We start from the raw sequence: 19,189 nt of genomic DNA, 5'->3' as shown, positions 1-19,189 counted from the left end.
ATATTTTGATCTTGCTGGAATGCAAATAACAACTGATTTATTTCAACCCTATAAAACAACTTACTATATTCTGAGTGAAGAAATATCTCATTTCTATCCTGACGAAGTTACCCTTTATTTTAAGTTGTTGACACTTTATCCTGGAATTGTCCTGTATTAGATTCGATTAGATTAGATTAGATTCCTTTATTGTCAATAAACAATTGATATTTTAAATCAGTTTTGGAATTAATATCTGATTATTTCAGATTGTGCACCAAAGTGTATCAGGTACAATATTTGTTTTTCCAGGATGTTGACGTTCAAAGACATTGCTGGCTATTTTTCCATGGAAGAGTTTGAAGAAATAAGTGACTGGGTGAAGGTCCATTATAAGAACATGAAGCAGAATTATGAAGCCGTGCTTGCCATTGGGGTTTGTGGAAAATATTACTTCCCTTTTATTTGCTTTTTTCTAATGATGCATGCTGATATGAGTTTTTTTCTCCTACGTGAAATCTAAATGCTTTCTGAGACCAGGTCCTCGGTTCGATCCTTCCATTTTACTCCGCTGGTATACTTTGAGAATGTGTCTGAGGCCGGCCGGCTTCACCCTCAGCAACGCTGCATCGATACACACACGTTTCATGCAAGCTGTTTCCCCTGTCTGTGTACGATGCGCTTGTGACGTGGACCCTGCTCCTCCGTCCGCTGTGAGGTTCCCGCGGTGGGCGACGAGTGCGTGTGTGTGTGTGGGACCCCGGTGAGTGTGGGCGGAAGGGAGAGCGAGAGCAGCATCAGGAAATGGGGGCGAGACGCAAGGAACTGCTGATGCTGGATTACAAATAAACACAGCACTGGAGTAATTCAGTGGGTCAGGCAGCATTTGTGGAGGACATGGATAGGCCACGTTTCGAATCGGGACTCCGTGAGGAGAGACTGTTGTGAGGGACAGAGGGTAGGAGGGTCTGAGTTGTGATGGATGAGGGTTTGAGGGGAAGTCAGGAGGGACTGAGGGATGGGGAGACAGGGTAAGGAGTGAACAGTTCCTCTCACAGAACAGCGCTTCCTCATCATCCCTTCCACAACACGGCACTCCTTCACCCCCTCCACCCACAGTGTAGATCTCCCTCCTCACTCTCCATAATACAATGCAGCATTCCCTGCTCACCACCCCTCCCAAAGCACAGTTCTCCCTCCTCACCGCCCCTGGCGGGAACACATGCATTCTAGCCTGATGGACAGACCGGGAGAGGACCAGAAAGAAGTCAGAGTTTTCGTTTTAGTTGAATCACAGATACAATGTGGAAACAGGAACCAGGTCCCCACCGACCAGCGATCACCTGTACATTAGTTCTATCCTACACACTAGGGACAATTTACAGTGGCCAATTAATCTGTAAACCTGTCTGTCTCTTGAATATGGGAGGAAACCGGAGCACCCGGAGGAAACACACACGGTCACAGGTAGAACGTGTCAACACAATAGAGACAGCACCCATAGGCAGAATCTAACTTGGGTCCATGGAGTTGTAAGGCAGCAACTCTATCGTTGCGCCACCATGCCGTCCTTGCGATCCCCCATCGCAGGTTCAAGGAAGACTAAGCCACTAGGCCAAACCAGAGACCACCAGCAATGGTCAGGTCTGGACTGCTGGAAAGAAGCCTACACAAGGCTTCAACCTCAGGCTTATAGAGTGGCCTTGGCAAGCCTGAGGTGCCAGTTATTCTTCTGGCCGACAGACAACGAGGGACTGTACCCACACACATACACACAGGCATAGACTGCCCGCCAGGATAATCGAGAGACTGCTATCATCACTTCTTCAAGCTCAAAGGTTGAGCTGCCAGGAAGAAATCTGCACTGCCGGCACTGCTTATGGCAAAGGTGGACTGCAAAAGAAGCCTGTGGTCACCACAACTCCTCCTTTGAAGATCACAGGAATAAGATGTTGGGACAAGCCCACGATCACCCGCATCTTGCCTAACAGCGCCAGAGACCCAGGTTCAATCCCGACTATAGGTGCTTGTCTGTATGGAGTTTGGACGAATGTGTGTGTGTTTCCCCGAGATCTTATGTTTCCTCCCACACTCCAAAGAGCTACAGTTTGTTGGTTAATTGGCTTAGTATAAATGTAAATTGTTTCCAGTGTGTGCTGCATAGTTTCCGTGCTGTTTCTCTAAAGTAAACTAAAAAAATCAATGCTGTTAATGGTCTTGCCATTAACTCTACACCCTCTCCTTGTGCCTTCATCCTTCCAAAGTGCGCACCTCACACTTGCTCGGATTAAACTCCGTCTACCATTTCTCCGCCCATTTCTGCATCTGATTTTCATCCCACCGTATTTTCCGACAGTTTACTCACTGTCTGCAACTCCTCCAACCTTTGTGTCGTTAGCAAACTCACTCAGCCACACAGTGGCGGACTGGGTCTAAAATTATTGGTTGCCAGGAGACAAAGGGGGCCCACCCACAACTACAATGCTATCATTTAATTTTCATAACGAATAAATAAATTTTTCAAAAAATACATATGGAAAAAAGGGTACAATTAAATTGTTGTGGAAAAAATGTGTATTTCTTAGTAATTACAGTGTATATGTACTGTACATATTACTGGCAGTAGATACCAAATGTAAATACAGAATGTTATAATTGAATTCTTTATTTACTTTTTAAAATGTTTAAGTAATTGGTTGATATTTTTAAATAGTTTACTGCACAATTTACATATTAACATAGTTCAAAAGCACAATAGAGCATTGCATGGTCCACTATATTAAGAGCAATCGTTTGTGTTCGCTGATGATTGTACGAATCTGCCAATAATTGCTTCTTCATCCAATTCATCTAACAATTCCTTTTCAATGGATAGCAACATGTATGATTCCAAATTCTCCTCAGACAGCAAATTTCTTAACCTTGTCTTTATGATCTTTAGCTTTGAAAATGTCCTCTCACATTGGACTTGAGTAACTGATAGTGTGCAGATGACTTTATAAAGTTCATAAAGGTTATCATATGCCTTGTTATGAAGTCTGTTGGATACCAGAATTTTTAGAACACACGATGGGCAAGTGCTGCAAATTTCACAATTGTTGCAACTGGAATCCATATTCTCACCATCATTAAGCAATAGCTTTAATACATCAAAGTTTGAAGCAAAAGAAAACAATTCCAATATTACTTGATCTTTGCAGATTTGTGGTAACAGCTTAATAATACCTTTCAATGCTTCATCTTCAAGGCCCTTCTCTGCAGGTGCCACAGGTGCTGTCGCCGAGGGAGGACGGACGGAGCCGCGGCTCGAGAGACTAACAGAGGCAAAGAGGTTTGCCACGCACTGCAAGGGAGCAGTGGACCAGACAGGAAGAGCGGACGGAATTACCACTAGACAGCCAAACCAGTAGGTAATTTACGGCTGGGGTGAGTACTTTCCCATTTATAGGAGGTAGGATTATATAAATAAGGGGTGTATCAATACAGTAATCCGGGTAGGGGATTCTTAAATAGGACCAGTTAATTACTTATATAAGATGGGCGGCCAGGAGATGTGCCAATACTGTGAGATGTGGGAATTTGTCGACACCATTGATGTAGAAGGTCCCTACAGCTGCAGTAAGTGTTTGAGGCTAGAGGAACTCGAGCTCCGCATTGATGAGCTGGAGACCCAACTTCATACGCTGCGGTACATCAGGGAGGGGGAGTATTACCTGGATGTTTTGTGCCAGGGGATGGTCACACCGACCAGTTTAACTAATTCAGTAGGCAGTGAGCAAGGAAAGGAAGGTGTGGCCATAAGCGAGGCAGGTAGGGGGAACCAGGAGGAGATGCGGCAGGAGCCACAGCCCTTGTCCCTGACGAGCATGACCGAGGCTCTTACTCAATGTAAGGACGGGATCAGGGGCTGTGGGAGGGATGAGCAACCTGGCTGCAGCACCGTGGATCAGGGGGCCATTCAAGAGGGGGGAGTTAGAAGAAATGCCGTAGTGATAGGGGATAGTATTATTCGGGGGGTAGATAAGGTTCTCTGCGGCCAGCAGAACATGTCCCGAAGGCTGTGTTGCCTACCCGGTGCTAGGGTTAAGGATATCTCTGCGATGCTGGAGAGAAATTTGCAGAGGGAGGGGGAGGATCCAGTGGTCGTGGTCCATGTGGGGACCAATGACATAGGAAGGACGAGGAAGGAGGATCTGCTGAAGGAGTTTGAGCAGTTAGGGAATAAATTAAAAAGCAGAACCTCGAGGGTACTGATCTCCGGATTGCTACCTAAGCCACGGGCCAAATCGGCGAGGGTACGTAAAATTAAAAAGCTGAATGCGTGGCTCAAAGACTGGTGTGGGAAAAATGGGTTTGGTTTCTTGGGCCACTGGCACCAGTACTGGGACAGGGGGGATCTGTTCTGTAAGGACGGACTTCACCTGAACGGTGCTGGGACTGGGGTCCTGGCAAGTCATATAACTAGGGCAGTAGAGAGGTCTTTAAACTAAGTAGCGGGGGGGAGGTATCAAGGGGGGTAATAACGGCAGGGGTAGAGGAAATAGAGCAGGGTATCAGTGGGGAAGCGGAAAATCAAAATGTGACAGGAGATAGAATGTGTGAAGATAAAGCTCTAGATGTAAAAGGGGCAAAAACGGAAAGGAAGGGTAGTAAAAATCATCTGAAAGTGCTTTATCTAAATGCACGGAGTATTCGAAATAAGATAAATGAATTAACGGTGCAATTAAGTATATATAGTTATGATATCGTGGCCATTACGGAGACATGGCTGCAAGGGGATCAGGACTGGGAGTTAAATATAGAGGGGTAGTCGACAAACAGGAAAGATAGACAGGAAAGAAAGGGAGGAGGGTGGCCCTTTTAATAAGGGAGGGAATAACGGCAATAGAGAGGAAGGATATTGCGTTGAAGGATCAGGATAGTGAAACAGCTTGGGTACAGATAGAGAATAACAAGGGGAAAAAAACACTAGTGGGTGTAATTTATAGACCTCCAAATAGCTGTGACGCTGTTAGTCAGAACATAAATCTGCAAATAGTTGACGCATGTAAAAAGGGAACTGCTGTAATCATGGGGGACTTCAATTTTCATATTAATTGGGCAAACCAAACTGGGCAGGGTAGACTAGAGGAAGAGTTTATAGAATGTATTAGAGACGGGTTCCTAGAACAGTATGTCACAGAACCGACAAGGGGGGAGGCAATCTTGGATCTGGTCCTGTGTAATGAAGCAGGATTAATTAAAAATGTCATAGTTAGGGACTCGTTGGGAACAAGTGACCACAATATGGTCGAATTCCATATTCAAATAGAAGGGGAGCAGGTTGAAACTCAGGCTAGGGTGCTTAGTCTAAATAAGGGGGATTATGAAGGTATGAGGACTGAGCTGATCAAAGTTGACTGGGATAGCAGACTCAAGAATAAGACGGTACATGAGCAGTGGTGTACGTTTAAGGGTCTACTGTATAACCTTCAAGAAAAATTTATTCCTATGAAGAAAAAAAGGGGTAAGGGTAAGAACAGTCAGCCATGGCTCAGTAAAACTATAAAGGATAGTATTCGGCTGAAGGCAAGGGCATATAAGGTAGCCAGAGATAGTGGGAGGGTAGAGGATTGGGAAGCATTTAAAGGTCAGCAAAAAATAACTAAGAGATTAATTAAGACGGGGAAAATAGACTATGAAAGGAATTTAGCGAACAACATAAAAACTAATAGTAAGAGTTTTTATAGCTATATAAAAAGAAAAAGGGTGGCTAAGGTGAACGTTGGTCCATTGGAGGGTGAGACTGGAGAGTTGTTGGTGGGGAACATGGAAATGGCAAAGGCATTAAACGAGTATTTTGTATCAGTCTTCACCATAGAAGACACAAAAAATATTCCAACGCTGGATAAACAGGGGGCGGTAGGAATGGAGGAGCTAAATACTATTAAGATCACCAAGGAGGTGGTATTAGGGAAATTAATGAGACTGAAGGAGGATAAATCCCCTGGGCCTGATGGATTACATCCAAGGGTCTTGAGGGAGATAGCGGTGGGGATTGTGGATGCATTGGTGATAATTTTCCAAAACTCCCTGGAGGCAGGAACGGTCCCAGTGGATTGGAAAATGGCCAATGTAACACCTATATTTAAAAAAGGAAGTAAACAGAAGGCGGGTAACTATAGACCGGTTAGTCTAACATCGGTGGTGGGTAAAATGTTAGAGACAATTATTAAAGAAACACTAACGGGGCACTTGGATAAACATGACTTCATCGGACAGAACCAGCATGGTTTTGTGAAGGGGAAGTCCTGTTTAACGAATCTGCTCGAATTCTTTGAGGAAGTAACAACCCGGGTGGATAAAGGGGAACCGGTGGATGTGGTATACTTGGACTTCCAAAAGGCTTTTGAAAAGGTGCCACATAAGAGACTTTTGCTAAAAATAAAAAATTATGGGATTGGGGGTAATATATTAGCATGGGTAGAGGATTGGCTAACAAATAGGAAGCAGAGAGTGGGGATAAATGGTTCATACTCGGGATGGCAACCGGTAACTAGCGGGGTTCCGCAAGGGTCGGTGCTGGGACCCCAGTTGTTCACAATTTATATAAATGATTTGGAGGAGGGAACCAAGTGTAATATATCAAAATTTGCGGACGATACAAAAATGGGAGGAAAAGTAGGGGATGAGGAGGATAGGAAGAGTCTGCAAAAGGATATAGATAAGTTAGGTGAGTGGGCAACAACTTGGCAGATGAAATTTAATACTAATAAATGTGAAGTCATTCACTTTGGGAAAAAAAATGATAGGGCAAGTTATTTTCTAAATGAGGAGGAGCTGCGTTGTAATGCAACGCAAAGGGATCTAGGGGTATTAGTACATGAATCACTAAAAGTTAGTATGCAGGTGCAGCAAGCAATCAGGAAGGCCAATGGAGTTCTGGCCTTTATTGCTAGGGGGATTGAGTATAAAAACACGGAGGTCTTGCTGCAGCTGTACACAGTATTAGTGAGACCACATTTGGAATACTGTGTACAGTTCTGGGGTCCATACTTAAGAAAGGATGTACTAGCCCTGGAGGCAGTGCAGCGAAGGTTTACAAGATTAATTCCTGCAATGAGGGGATTGACATATGAGGAAAGGTTAAGTAGGCTGGAACTCTACTCTTTGGAGTTTAGAAGAATGAGAGGCGATCTCATTGAAACATATAAGATCGTGAGGGTCCTTGATCGGGTGGATGCACCGAGGATGTTCCCAATGATCGGGGAAACTAGAACTAGGGGACATAGTTGCAGAATAAGGGGGGGCTCTTTTAAAACTGAGATGAGGAAGAACTTCTTCACCCAGAGGGTGGTTAATTTATGGAATTCACTGCCCCAGGGAGCAGTGGAAGCAGAAACGTTAAATATATTTAAGACTAAAATAGATGGTTTTTTAGCTGCCAAGGGGATAAGGGGCTACGGGGAGAGGGCAGGGATATGGACCTAGGTATGGTTAGTATAGTAAGACCTGAGTGATCTCCTGGACAAGTGTCGATCGCCTGGATTGGGGTCGGAGAGGAATTTCCCGGATTTTTCCCCCGAATTGGACCTGGGTTTATATCCGGTTTTTTGCCTCCCCCAGGAGATCACGAGGTTCTTGGGGTGGAGAGGGGTGATAGCGGTATAAAGGGGAGGGTAGTGTCTTGTGTTCTGTGTCTTGTGTCTACTGTTTGTGGGTAAGTGTGTCTGTTTAGTGTTCAGCCATGAGCGAATGGCGGTGCGGGCTCGACGGACCTGGTGGTCTACTCTCGCACCTACTTTCTATGTTTCTATGTTTCTATAATACCTTTCAATGCTTCATCTTCAAGGCCCTTCTCTGCAATAGTTTTAAACTTTGCTGGGTCCAATCTTTATACAACTGTTTGTGTTGTACAAAGCGGGATTCTAGTGACTGGACAATGCAATCCATTATTGGGTTAAACACATTTACTCGAAAATCAGCGAGAGAATCTGAGGAATTTCTTTCATCATCAATACACTCATCTGCCATTCTTTTCTTCTTCCTCTGCCTCTTAACTGGCAATGCTGTTTCCAATGCATCAATTTCCAATGTTTGATTTTCATCCATATTCATCTGTGAAATCCTGTCATTACACTTATTTACAAATTCCAAAGCCTTGCTGTGAACGTTATCAAATGTTCTTGTCTGTTCCTTCAACTTTGTTGTAGCTGAATCTACCAAACTCCATGCAGTAAACATATCTAAACCACTTGTCTGTAGATAACTTGATAACGGGGTTGTAGTTTCAAATATATACAAGTAAGTAAATGCTGTCAATATGGTCTCAAACTTTAGAAGACTTTGAAGTAAAACATTTGCTTCATGTTTTGTTTTTGCCTCAACTTTTCTGAATCTTGTATCATTGATAAGCATGTCAATAGATTTACGAAAGTACTGGCAGCGGCATCATCAAAACGTCCAAATATAGTTGTTGCTGCATTGGATTTTCCTGACCATCTGGTCTCACCAATTAGCTTTAATCGTTTCATTTTTTCTTGCCCTAGATGTTTTCCAACACCTTCTATCCATACAGCCATTCTCTTGTATGATGCTTTCACAAAAGTTGCTATATTCTGGAGCAAATTGAAAAAAGAAACTGCAGGCACACAACATTTTGTTGTTTCAGTTATCACCAAATTCAAGACATGGGCATAGGACCATATATGAACATGTTGATCAGCCACATCAGCAATTTTACTTTGTAAACCATTATACTGGCCATGGTAGCTTGTAGCGCCATCTGTGCTATCATGTAAACATTTTCGGTGGTCGATTTTAAGATGCTGTAATGTTTCAATCAATAGATCAAAAAGTCCCTGTCCTGTACCATCGTTACTTGGCACAACTGATAATACCTTTAATCACATACCGAATAATAATGCTACTGATCACTGATGATGTGTTCAGGAGCATCTATTGATGTTTTTGTATCAATCAATGTGCTGGTGAAACCAGTGAAACCAGTGGCGACCAGGACTAGACTGGTTGACAACCAAGAATAGGGTGGTGACGACTGGAGAGACAGTGGACAGCTCGGAAAGACGGCAACCGGGGCTGGGCAGGTTGGCAGCCCAAACCGCATCCTCTGAGAGGAGGAGACCCAAATCACGCTACAGAAAAACACATGGAAAAATATCCCCAGGGGTGCCCGAAAGAGGGGGAGGATGAGCACCTCTATTGGACGGATCAAAGGTTAACGACTAATGGCAATGGACAACCGACTATGAGTATCAAATGCAGATGTGGAAAGGTTTGCAAGAACAGCCGAGGCCTGAAGATTCACCAGACACCGGATGAAGTGTTTGGAGGGACAGGGAGTGTCACAACGCACAGGTATTTTACCTGGTGAGACGCAGGAGGAGTCGGGCCCGGAATCACCCCATAGAGCCTGAAGCCTCCAAGTGGCGCAACTAGTCCCTCGGAACAGTTCTCCGGAAAAGGTTCGAGTCAGATGGTCTCAGGCCTGCAAGACGGCAGTCTGGCATCAGTTCGACGAGGACGTCGACAAGGTGCTAGAAGCAACTGCGAAGGGAGACGTGGACCGAAGGCTGCGGACGATGACGACAATCATCATCAGCCTAGCAGTGGAAAGGTTTGGAGAAGTGGAGAAGAAGCCGGCCAGAACACCTTTCACCATGAACCAAGGAGCAACAAAGATCCACAAGATCCGGCAGGAGCTGAAGTCCCTCAAGAAGCAGTATAAAGAGGCCAGGGAAGAGCAATGTCCCCCCTTGGCTGAGCTGCGAACCATCCCGAGGAAGAAGCTGATGACCCTCCGTAGAGCTCAGTGGCACCGAAGACGCCGGAAGGAAAGAGCCAGGAAGCGAGCATCGTTCATAGCCAACCCCTTCGGCTTGACCAAACAACTACTCGGGCAGAAGCGCAGTGGGAGTTTGGCTTGCTCTAAGGAGGAGATCGACCGGCACATCCAGACGACCTACAGTGACCCCGTCAGGCAGCAGGAGCTGGGCCAATGCAACATCCTGATAAAACCACCTCCACCCATCAAGGAGATTGATAGTAGAGAGCCACTCATGAAAGAGGTCCAGGACGTTGTGAAGAGAGCAAGAGCTGGCTCAGCCCCTGGCCCGGGCAGAGTCCCCTACAGGGTCTACAAGAACTGCCCCTTGTTACTGAAACTGCTGTGGAAGATCCTGAAAGTCATCTGGAGGAGAGGAAAAGTGGTGCAGCAGTGGCGATTCGCTGAAGGAGTCTGGATCCCAAAGGAGGAAGATTCCTAAATGATCGATCAGTTCAGAATCATCTCCTTGCTAAGTGTTGAAGGCAATATTGTCTTCAGCATAGTGGCGAGGCGGCTGACCAACTTCCTCTCCAGCAATGGCTACATCGACAGCTCAGTGCAAAAGGGAGGCTTATCTGGAGTGCCGGGGTGTCTAGAGCACATGGGAGTGGTGTCCCAGCTCATCAGAGAAGCCAGGGAGAACAAGGGTGACCAGACAGTGCTCTGGCTTGACCTGGCCAGCGCCTACGGCTCCATCCCGCACAAGCTGATCCAGACAGTCATGGCCAAGCATCATGTGCCGGGCCAAGTGGCAGATCTCATCCTGCACTATTACAACCAGTTCAGCATGAGAGTCTCATCAGGGTCAGTAACATCAGAGTGGCACAGACTGGAGGTTGGGATCATCACAGGCTGTACCATCTCTGTGATCCTTGTTGCCTTGGCGATGAACATGATCGTCAAGTCTGCTGAGCCAGAATGCCGGGGCCCTCGGACCAAGTCAGGAATGCGCCAACCGCCAATCAGAGCCTTCATAGACGACCTGACTGTCACCACTGAGTCAGTGCCAGGAGGCAGGTGGATCCTGCAGGGGTTGGAGAAACTGATTGGATCATCAAGGATGAGGTTTAAGCCAGGAAAATCAAGGTCACTGGTGCTGAAGAAGGACAAAGTCATGGACAGGTTCCGCGTCAACATCGAAGGGACACCAATCCCAACTGTCTCCGAAAGGCCAGTGAAAATTCTTGGCAAGGTGTTTAACAGCAGCCTGAAGGATACAGCATCTGTCCAGGCAACCTATCAGGAGCTGGAGAGTTGGTTGAGACCGATCGGGGCTTCCAGGCAAGTTCAAGGCATGGATTTACCAGCATGGTATCCTGCCAAGGATACTCTGGCCACTGCTTGTCTACGAAGTCCCAATATCCATCGTAGAGAGTTTGGAGAGAAAAGTCAGCAGCTTTCTCAGAAGGTGGCTGGGACTGCCCAGGAGCCTTAGCAGCATCGCCCCTTACGGATATAACACCAAGCAGTAACATCCGAAAAATCACATGGGCTGAGCTCTGGCAAGCTGAACCACAGTGCATCAAGTTCCTGGTCCAGGCAGTGTATGATGTCCTGCCCAGCCCATCGAACCTCTTCGTCTGGGGCAAAGCGGAATCTCCAGATTGCCCTCAATGCTCAGGCAAGGGGACGTTGGAACACATCCTGAGCTGTTGCCCAAAAGCTCTTGGGCAGGGCCGGTACACATGGCGTCACGACCAGGTTCTCAAACCCATTGCAGAAGCCATCAGCATGGGAATCAGCAGCTGCAGACGAGAACGCCCCACCACCCAGATGATCACCTTCGTGAAGGCTGGAGTGCAGCTGCCAAGAACCACAGCAGCCAGGGATCCATCAGGAATCCTGGCGACTGCGCAGGACTGGCAGCTTTCCGTAGACCTGGTGAAACAACTCAAGTTCCCACAGCACATTGCCACGACCACCCTGATCTAGATATCCTCCTGGTCTCAGAGGCGACCAAAAACATCGTCTTGTTGGACCTGACAGTGCCGTGGGAGGACCGTCTGGAGGAGACCCACGAGAGGAAGATGGCCAAATATGAAGAACTGGTCATAGACTGCCGCAAGCAGGGCTGAAAGGCAAGGTATATGCCCATCGAGGTTGGCTGCAGAGGTTTTGCAGGGCAATCGCTCTACAAAGCCTTGAGTGCACTGGGCATAAACGGAGTGGCAAGGAGAAGGGCCATCAAGAACACCACAGAGGCAGCGGAGAAGGCCTCGATATGGCTCTGGGTCAGGAGAGGAAGTCCATGGGGAGGAGCGAATGCCACCTGAACACAAGTCGTGGTCTGATCAACCACGGCTGGGTCGCCTGGGTGAGGGTGTCTGATGTTGAAAGCCCCGAAACATCCAATGACCCCAGGTTACATCACTGATGTTGTGTTCAGGAGCATCTATCGATGTATTTGTACCAATCGATAGATGAATTTTATCTTGTGTTGAATCAACCTGAATAGAATAATATTTTGCTTGAGAAACTTCATGACTAATTCTTTCTTGTATTATATTCTTCATAATTTTGATTAACATGTTTATAGTTGTTTTACTCGGGTATGTAACAAGTCCACCATGGCCTTTACTTTGAGCCTTTCCTTGTTGCTCTAATCATTTGATTCTTTGTTTAGACTTGTTTTGCACTGCAGAAACGTCAGCTGCCATAATGTGGTCATATTTTGCCATCAACTGCACTGTAGCTAAAAAATTGTCTTGATTCAGAACCTCATTATCTAGAATGTAGAGGTCATTTCTGTGACCTCGAAAAGGAAGTGCTTGCTTGCCTAACATCTTCATGATGTCTAGAATCCTCATGACAATACTTCTCTGCTTCAATACTTCTTCTTTCCTTTTAATTAGAGATGCTGCAAAAAAATTATCTAAGGTGCCATCATTAACCACATTGATAGATTGCGGAGTATTTCTGACATATGTTGTTGTCGATTCATGTAAATGAGATCAGTACTATGCATAACTAGTAATTTACGTTTGAATTCTCATGTAGTTGAACTTAGAAACATAGAATATAGGAGCAGGAGGAGGCCATTCGGCCTTTCGAGCCAGCACCGCCATTCATTGTGATCATGGCTGATCGTCCCCTATCAATAACCCGTGCCTACCTTCTCCCCATATCCCTTGACTCCACAAGCCCCTAGAGCTCTATCTAACTCTCTCTTAAATCCATCCAGTGATTTGGCCTCCACTGCCATCTGTGGCAGGGAATTCCATAAATTCACAACTCTCTTGGAGAAAAAGTTTTTTCTCACCTCAGTCTTAAATGACCTCCCCTTTATTCTAAGACTGTGGCCCCTGGTTCTCGACTCGCCCAACATTGGGAACATTTTTCCTGCATCTAGCTTGTCCAGTCCTTTTATAATTTGATATGTTTCTATAAGATATCCCCTCATCCTTCTAAACTCCAGTGAATACAAGCCTAGCCTTTTCAATCTTTCCTCATATGACAGTCCCGCCATCCCAGGGATCGATCTGGTGAACCTACGCAGTACTGCCTCAATCACAAGGATGTCCTTCCTCAAATTAGGAGACCAAAACTGTATACTATACTCCAGATGTGGTCTCACCAGAGCCCTATACAACTGCAGAAGAACCTCTCTACTCCTATACTGAAATCCTCTTGTTATGAAGGCCAACATTCCATTAGCTTTCTTCACTGCCTGCTGTACCTGCACGCCAACGTTCAGTGACCGGCGTACAAGGACACCCAGGTCTCGCTGTACCTCCCCCTTACCTAACCTAACCCCATTGAGATCAGTCTGTCTGAAGAAGGGTTTCGGCCCGAAACGTCTCCTATTTCCTTCGCTCCATAGATGCTGCTGCACCCGCTGAGTTTCCCCAGCAATTTTGTGTACCTCCCATTGAGATAATAATCTGCCCCCTTGTTTTTGCCGCCAACGTGGATAACCTCACATTTATCTATATTATACTGCATCTGCCCACTCACTCAACCTGTGCAGGTCACCCTGCAACCTCCTAACATCCTCTTCACTGTTCACACTGCCACCCAGCTTTGAGTCATCCGCAAACTTGCTAGTGTTGCTCCTAATTCCGTCTTCCAAATCATTAATATATATGGTAAACAGTTGCGGCCCCAACACCGAGCCTTGCGGCACTCCACTCGCCACTGCCTGCCATTCTGAAAAGGACCCGTTCACTCCTACTCTTTGCTTCCTGTCTGCCAACCAATTTTTTATCCATGTCAACACCCTACCCCCAATACCATGTGCTCTCATTTTAGTCACCAGTCTCCCGAGCGGGACCTTATCGAAGGCTTTCTGAAAGTCTAGATACCCTACATCCACTGGCACCCCTTCATCCATTTTACTTGTCACATCCTCAGAAAATTCCAGAAGATTAGTCAAGCATGATTTCCCTTTCATAAATCCATGTTGACTTGGACTAATCCTTTTAACTGCTATCCAAATGCCCCATTATTGCCTCTTTAATAATTGACTCCAGCGTCTTTCCCACCACCGACGTCAGGCTAACTGGTCTGTAATTCCTCGTTTTCTCTCTCGCTCCTTTCTTGAAAAGTGGGATAACATTAGCTATCCTCCAATCCACAGGGACTGATCCTGAATCTATTGAACATTCGAAAAAGATCACCAATGCGTCCACTATTTCTAGAGCCACCTCCCTGAGGACCCTGGGATGCAGACTATCAGGCCCAGGGGATTTATCATCCTTCAGTCCCATTAGCCTACCCAATACTATTCCTCGTCTAATGAAAATTTCTTTCAGTTCATCTACCCCCTTAGATCCTCTGTCCTCCAGTACATCTGGGAGATGGAACTTGGATATTGTTTACCAATAATTATTTTACGAAACTCGAAAAAATATATAAAAGGATGGTAAAGGCCACGTCTAGTGCACTATTTTCATGCACTGCTTATTTGTGTCCTGTTCTCTTTTTTTTCTTATTCCTTTTGATTACTAAAACAGTTGTCTGTGTTTGTTTCTTTGTTGCATTTTTATTTGATATATGGGGCCCACTTCATCAGGGGCCCACTTGCCACTTGCAAGCTGACACCCTGGCCAGTCCGCCATTGTTCGTGTGTATCGAATGGTGTTACTGTGCAGGGATCGCTGGTTGGCACCGACTTGATGGGCCGAAGGACCTGTTTCCACGCTGTATCTCTAAACTTAACGCGATCTAAAATGTGTGGGGATTATTTTTTACCCAGAGAGTGGTGGTGCCTAGGGGTGATGGTCGACGCAGCGGTGATAGTGGTGTTTTGGTGGCCTTTAAATAGGCACATGGACATGCAGAGAATTCCACATTATGTACAGGCAAAGAACATCAATTTGGCATTATGTTCGGCACGGACATTTTAGGTCGAAGGGGCTGTTCCTGTGCTGTTCTCTGTTCTTGGTTCTGACCCTCTGCTAATTCATTATAAAACTTTGCATAGTTAGTTGAGTAAACTTGCCTTGCACAATTCCAGACATTCTTGAATCAGTAACTCAGCGGGTCAGGCAGCATCTCTGGAGAGAAGGTATGGGTGATGTTTCGGGTGGAGACCCTTCTTCTATCCAGAGATGCTGCCTGTCCAAACCAGTATCAGCAGTTCTTTCCTAAACAATTCTTGAATCAGTGCAGTCTTATCCAAATCAGCAACCTAACCATGGCACTGTGGAACAGGAAGCTGGCACACCCGTTAGATTAAATACCTCCAATTTGACAGAGAGGGGTGTAGGGGCTGGTGGGGAGGGGGTTGTAGAGACCAGTAATAGGGTCACAGCCAGAATAGGTTTGCAGAGATAGTGAGGGGCTCTTCCCACAGTACAGCACTCCCTCCAATAAGTCAAAGTCATGTCCCATCTGGGGTTAAATGGGTTAGCTTGCTTGTAGTGTAGCTTGCTTGTAGTGTAGCTTGCTTGTAGTGTAGCTTGCTTGTAGTGTAGCTTGCTTGTAGTGTAGCTTGCTTGTAGTGTAGCTTGCTTGCAGTGTAGCTTGCTTGCAGTGTAGCTTGCTTGCAGTGTAGCTTGCTTGTAGTGTAGCTTGCTTGTAGTGTAGCATGCTTGTAGTGTAGCTTGCTTGTAGTGTAGCTTGTAGTGTAGCGTGCTTGTAGTGTAGCTTGCTTGTAGTGTAGCTTGCTTGTAGTGTAGCTTGCTTGTAGTGTAGCTTGCTTGCAGTGTAGCTTGCTTGTAGTGTAGCTTGCTTGTAGTGTAGCTTGCTTGTAGTGTAGCTTGCTTGTAGTGTAGCTTGCTTGTAGTGTAGCTTGCTTGTAGTGTAGCTTGCTTGTAGTGTAGCTTGCTTGTAGTGTAGCTTGCTTGCAGTGTAGCTTGCTTGTAGTGTAGCTCGCTTGCAGTGTAGCTCGCTTGTAGTGTAGCTGCTTGCTTGCAGTGTAGCTTGCTTGTAGTGTAGCTTGCTTGTAGTGTAGCTCGCTTGTAGTGTAGCTTGCTTGCAGTGTAGCTTTCTTGCAGTGTAGCTTGCTTGTAGTGTAGCTCGCTTGCAGTGTAGCTCGCTTGTAGTGTAGCTGCTTGCTTGCAGTGTAGCTTGCTTGTAGTGTAGCTTGCTTGTAGTGTAGCTCGCTTGTAGTGTAGCTTGCTTGCAGTGTAGCTTGCTTGCAGTGTAGCTTGCTTGCAGTGTAGCTTGCTTGTAGTGTAGCTTGCTTGTATCTATTATTAACATCCTGAGATTTTTAAATCGAGAACTTTGCGTAAAAATATTTTTAACATGTTAACTTAATTGATGGAATGAAGTCGGGTGGCTAGCAACCTCACCTCCACCACTATAACACTGAACACCGGCGTGCCACAGGGCTGTGTGCTCAGCCCTCTCCTCTACTCCCTCTTCACCCACGACTGCATCCCTAAGTACGGATCCAACGCCATCATTAAGTTTGCTGACGACACCACGGTGGTAGGACTGATCAGTGACAACGATGAGTCAGCCTACAGAGAGGAGGTCCAGCACCTGACAACCTGGTGTGCCAATAATAACCTCGTCCTCAACTCCAAGAAGACGAAGGAACTTATTGTCGACTTCAGGAAGGTCAGAGGGGGCAGACATACCCCCATCCACATAAACGGGACTGAGGTGGAGCGCGTCTCCAGCTACAAATTCCTCGGGGTACACATCTCGGAGGATTTGTCCTGGTCCCTCAACACCTCCAAGCTGATCAAAAAGGCACAGCAGCGCCTTTACTTCCTGAGGAGGCTCAAGAAAGCCCACCTGTCCCCCCAGATCCTGACCAACTTCTACCGGTGTACCATCGAGAGCATCCTGACCACCTGCTTCACGGTATGGTACAGCAGCTGCACTGTTGCGGACAGGAAGGCACTACAACGGGTGGTGAAAACCGCGCAGCACATCATCGGTGCCCCGCTCCCTGCCATGGATGCCCTCCACCGAAAACGGTGTCTGAAACGAGCTAGGAAGATCATTAAAGACCCCTCCCACCCCAACCATGGACTGTTTGCCCTCCTCCCATCAAGGAGGCGGTACAGGAGCCTCAGGTCTCGTACCAGTAGGATGAGGAACAGCTTCTACAATCATACCGTCGCATTGCTGAACTTGGAGTCCCGTCGATAGATTCCTCCGGTCCCTCCGTCCCCATTGTTTAATTATTCTGTATTTTTTATTGTTCTGTATCCTCTTTTTTTTTTTTTTTTTCTATATTGCACTACTACGGACTGACGCAAAACTGCATTTCGTTGTACCCATACTCAGTATTTGTGCAATGACATTAAAGTTGAATTGAATTGAATTGAATTGAATAGTTTGTTAATAGACTGGTAGATTTTAAGTTCTCCACACTTCCAGCTCTTCATGGTATTCACAAGTGTAGGTTTTTAAACAGGATTGTCTGTCTCCATTCTTACCAGTGGTATCCACAATATCTTTAAGAGATTAATTTATTGCAGTGTAGCTTGCTTGTAGTGTAGCTGCTCCTGCTGGAGCCAACGATGGCAGCCACGGTGTACTGCTCCTTGCTGTTTTGTATGTGTTTGTTCGTTTGTGTCGTCTGTGAAAACCCTACAAAGATTACTTTCATGAGAGATGTATTCATAAACATCGGACATACGGTACCTCCAAACACCGTTCCGGATTTCTCTCACTCGCTGGATTATTTGGACATACTCGTCGGCGGGGCTGTGGCTGCGTTCAAGGTCTTGAGATGGAGGTGGACCCGTGGGAAGCGCTCTGGAGCACTCACCCGACTCTTGCGACGAGGATCACGCACACCACTCCCGAGCATATTCCTGGCAAACGTACGTTCTCTCAAGAACAAAGTGGACGAACTGTAACTCCTGCATCGGACAAACAAGGACTTCTCTCGAGCTGCTGCCCTGTGTTTCACCGAGACCTGGCTTTGTATCATCACACTGTATCATCATATGTCAGCTTTTGCGAGGAAAGTTGCATTCAAACTAAGACCCGGACATGGTTCAACAGCAACAAGCCCTGGTTCACTGCAGAACTCAGACAGCTCCGGCGGTCTAAAGAGGAGGCCTACAGGAGCGGGGATGCAGACTTCTACAGGCAGGCCAAGTACAAGCTGAGAAGAGGAATCAGAGCTGCCAAGGAAAGGTGCTCTGAGAAGTTGAGGAGCAAGTTCTCAGCAAATGACTCTTCTTCAGTTTGGAAGGGCTTGCAAGAAATTACTAGCTATAAGAGGATAGTCCCCCGCTCTTGCACAATCGTCAGCTGACCAACCACCTGAATGAATTTTACTGCAGGTTTGAAAATCAGAAACGTAACCCTGGTACACCCTCCCCCCCCCTCCCCAACTAACACAGCCAGACCCCAGTCTGCAAAGAATCGACCCTGCACCCACTCCTTCCCATTCACCACTTCACACCTACTTAAGGCAAGACTGCAGTATGAAAAGACTGGACCATTTCCCACCACAACCAACACTTCACACCCACTCACAGCCTGACCTCAGTCTGCAAAGACTGGGCCCTTCTGCACCCACCCCCCTCCAATCACCACTTCACACCCAATTACCCACACCCTCCTTGCTGAACAACATCAAATCATCAACAATAAAAATAGAGGAGGCAGAGAGGCTTTTCAGAAGACAAAAAAGCCGGAAATCTCCAGGACCTGACAATGTTTCCCCCTCTACTCTTAAACTCTGTGCCAAACAACGATCAATACAGACATTTTTAACCAGTCCCTGCAAACATGTACTGTCCCTGCCTGCTTCAAAGTCTCCACTATTGTCCCTGTACCCAAAAAGGCAAGGATTACTTGTCTTAATGACTACAGGCCTGTCACACTGACCTCTGTGGTCATGAAGACACTTGAAAGGCTTGTGCTGGCCAAGCTGAAAAATATCACGACCCCCCTGCTGGACCCTGTGCAGTTTGCATATCGGGCCAATAGATCTGTGGATGATGCAGTCAACCTGGGCCTGTACTT

At 46.3% G+C, this 19,189-nt stretch overlaps 1 protein-coding gene across 1 annotated transcript in view; it reads left to right on the top strand.

Annotated features, from left to right (window-relative positions):
* The first annotated feature begins 293 nt into the window (after window positions 1–293).
* The window catches only part of LOC116968000 (myeloid cell surface antigen CD33-like), a 39,101-nt gene continuing 20,205 nt past the window's right edge, over window positions 294–19,189 (top strand). The window contains exon 1 of the mRNA XM_033014635.1: window positions 294–415. The gene's annotated coding sequence lies outside the window, so the exon portion shown is untranslated. The remainder of the gene's footprint in view (window positions 416–19,189) is intronic.

Source organism: Amblyraja radiata, chromosome 43 (assembly GCF_010909765.2).
Source record: "Amblyraja radiata isolate CabotCenter1 chromosome 43, sAmbRad1.1.pri, whole genome shotgun sequence".
In the NCBI taxonomy this organism is placed as follows: domain Eukaryota; kingdom Metazoa; phylum Chordata; class Chondrichthyes; order Rajiformes; family Rajidae; genus Amblyraja; species Amblyraja radiata.
Note: the sequence above shows the minus strand (reverse complement) of the source record. Positions and strands in the feature narration are given on the sequence as shown.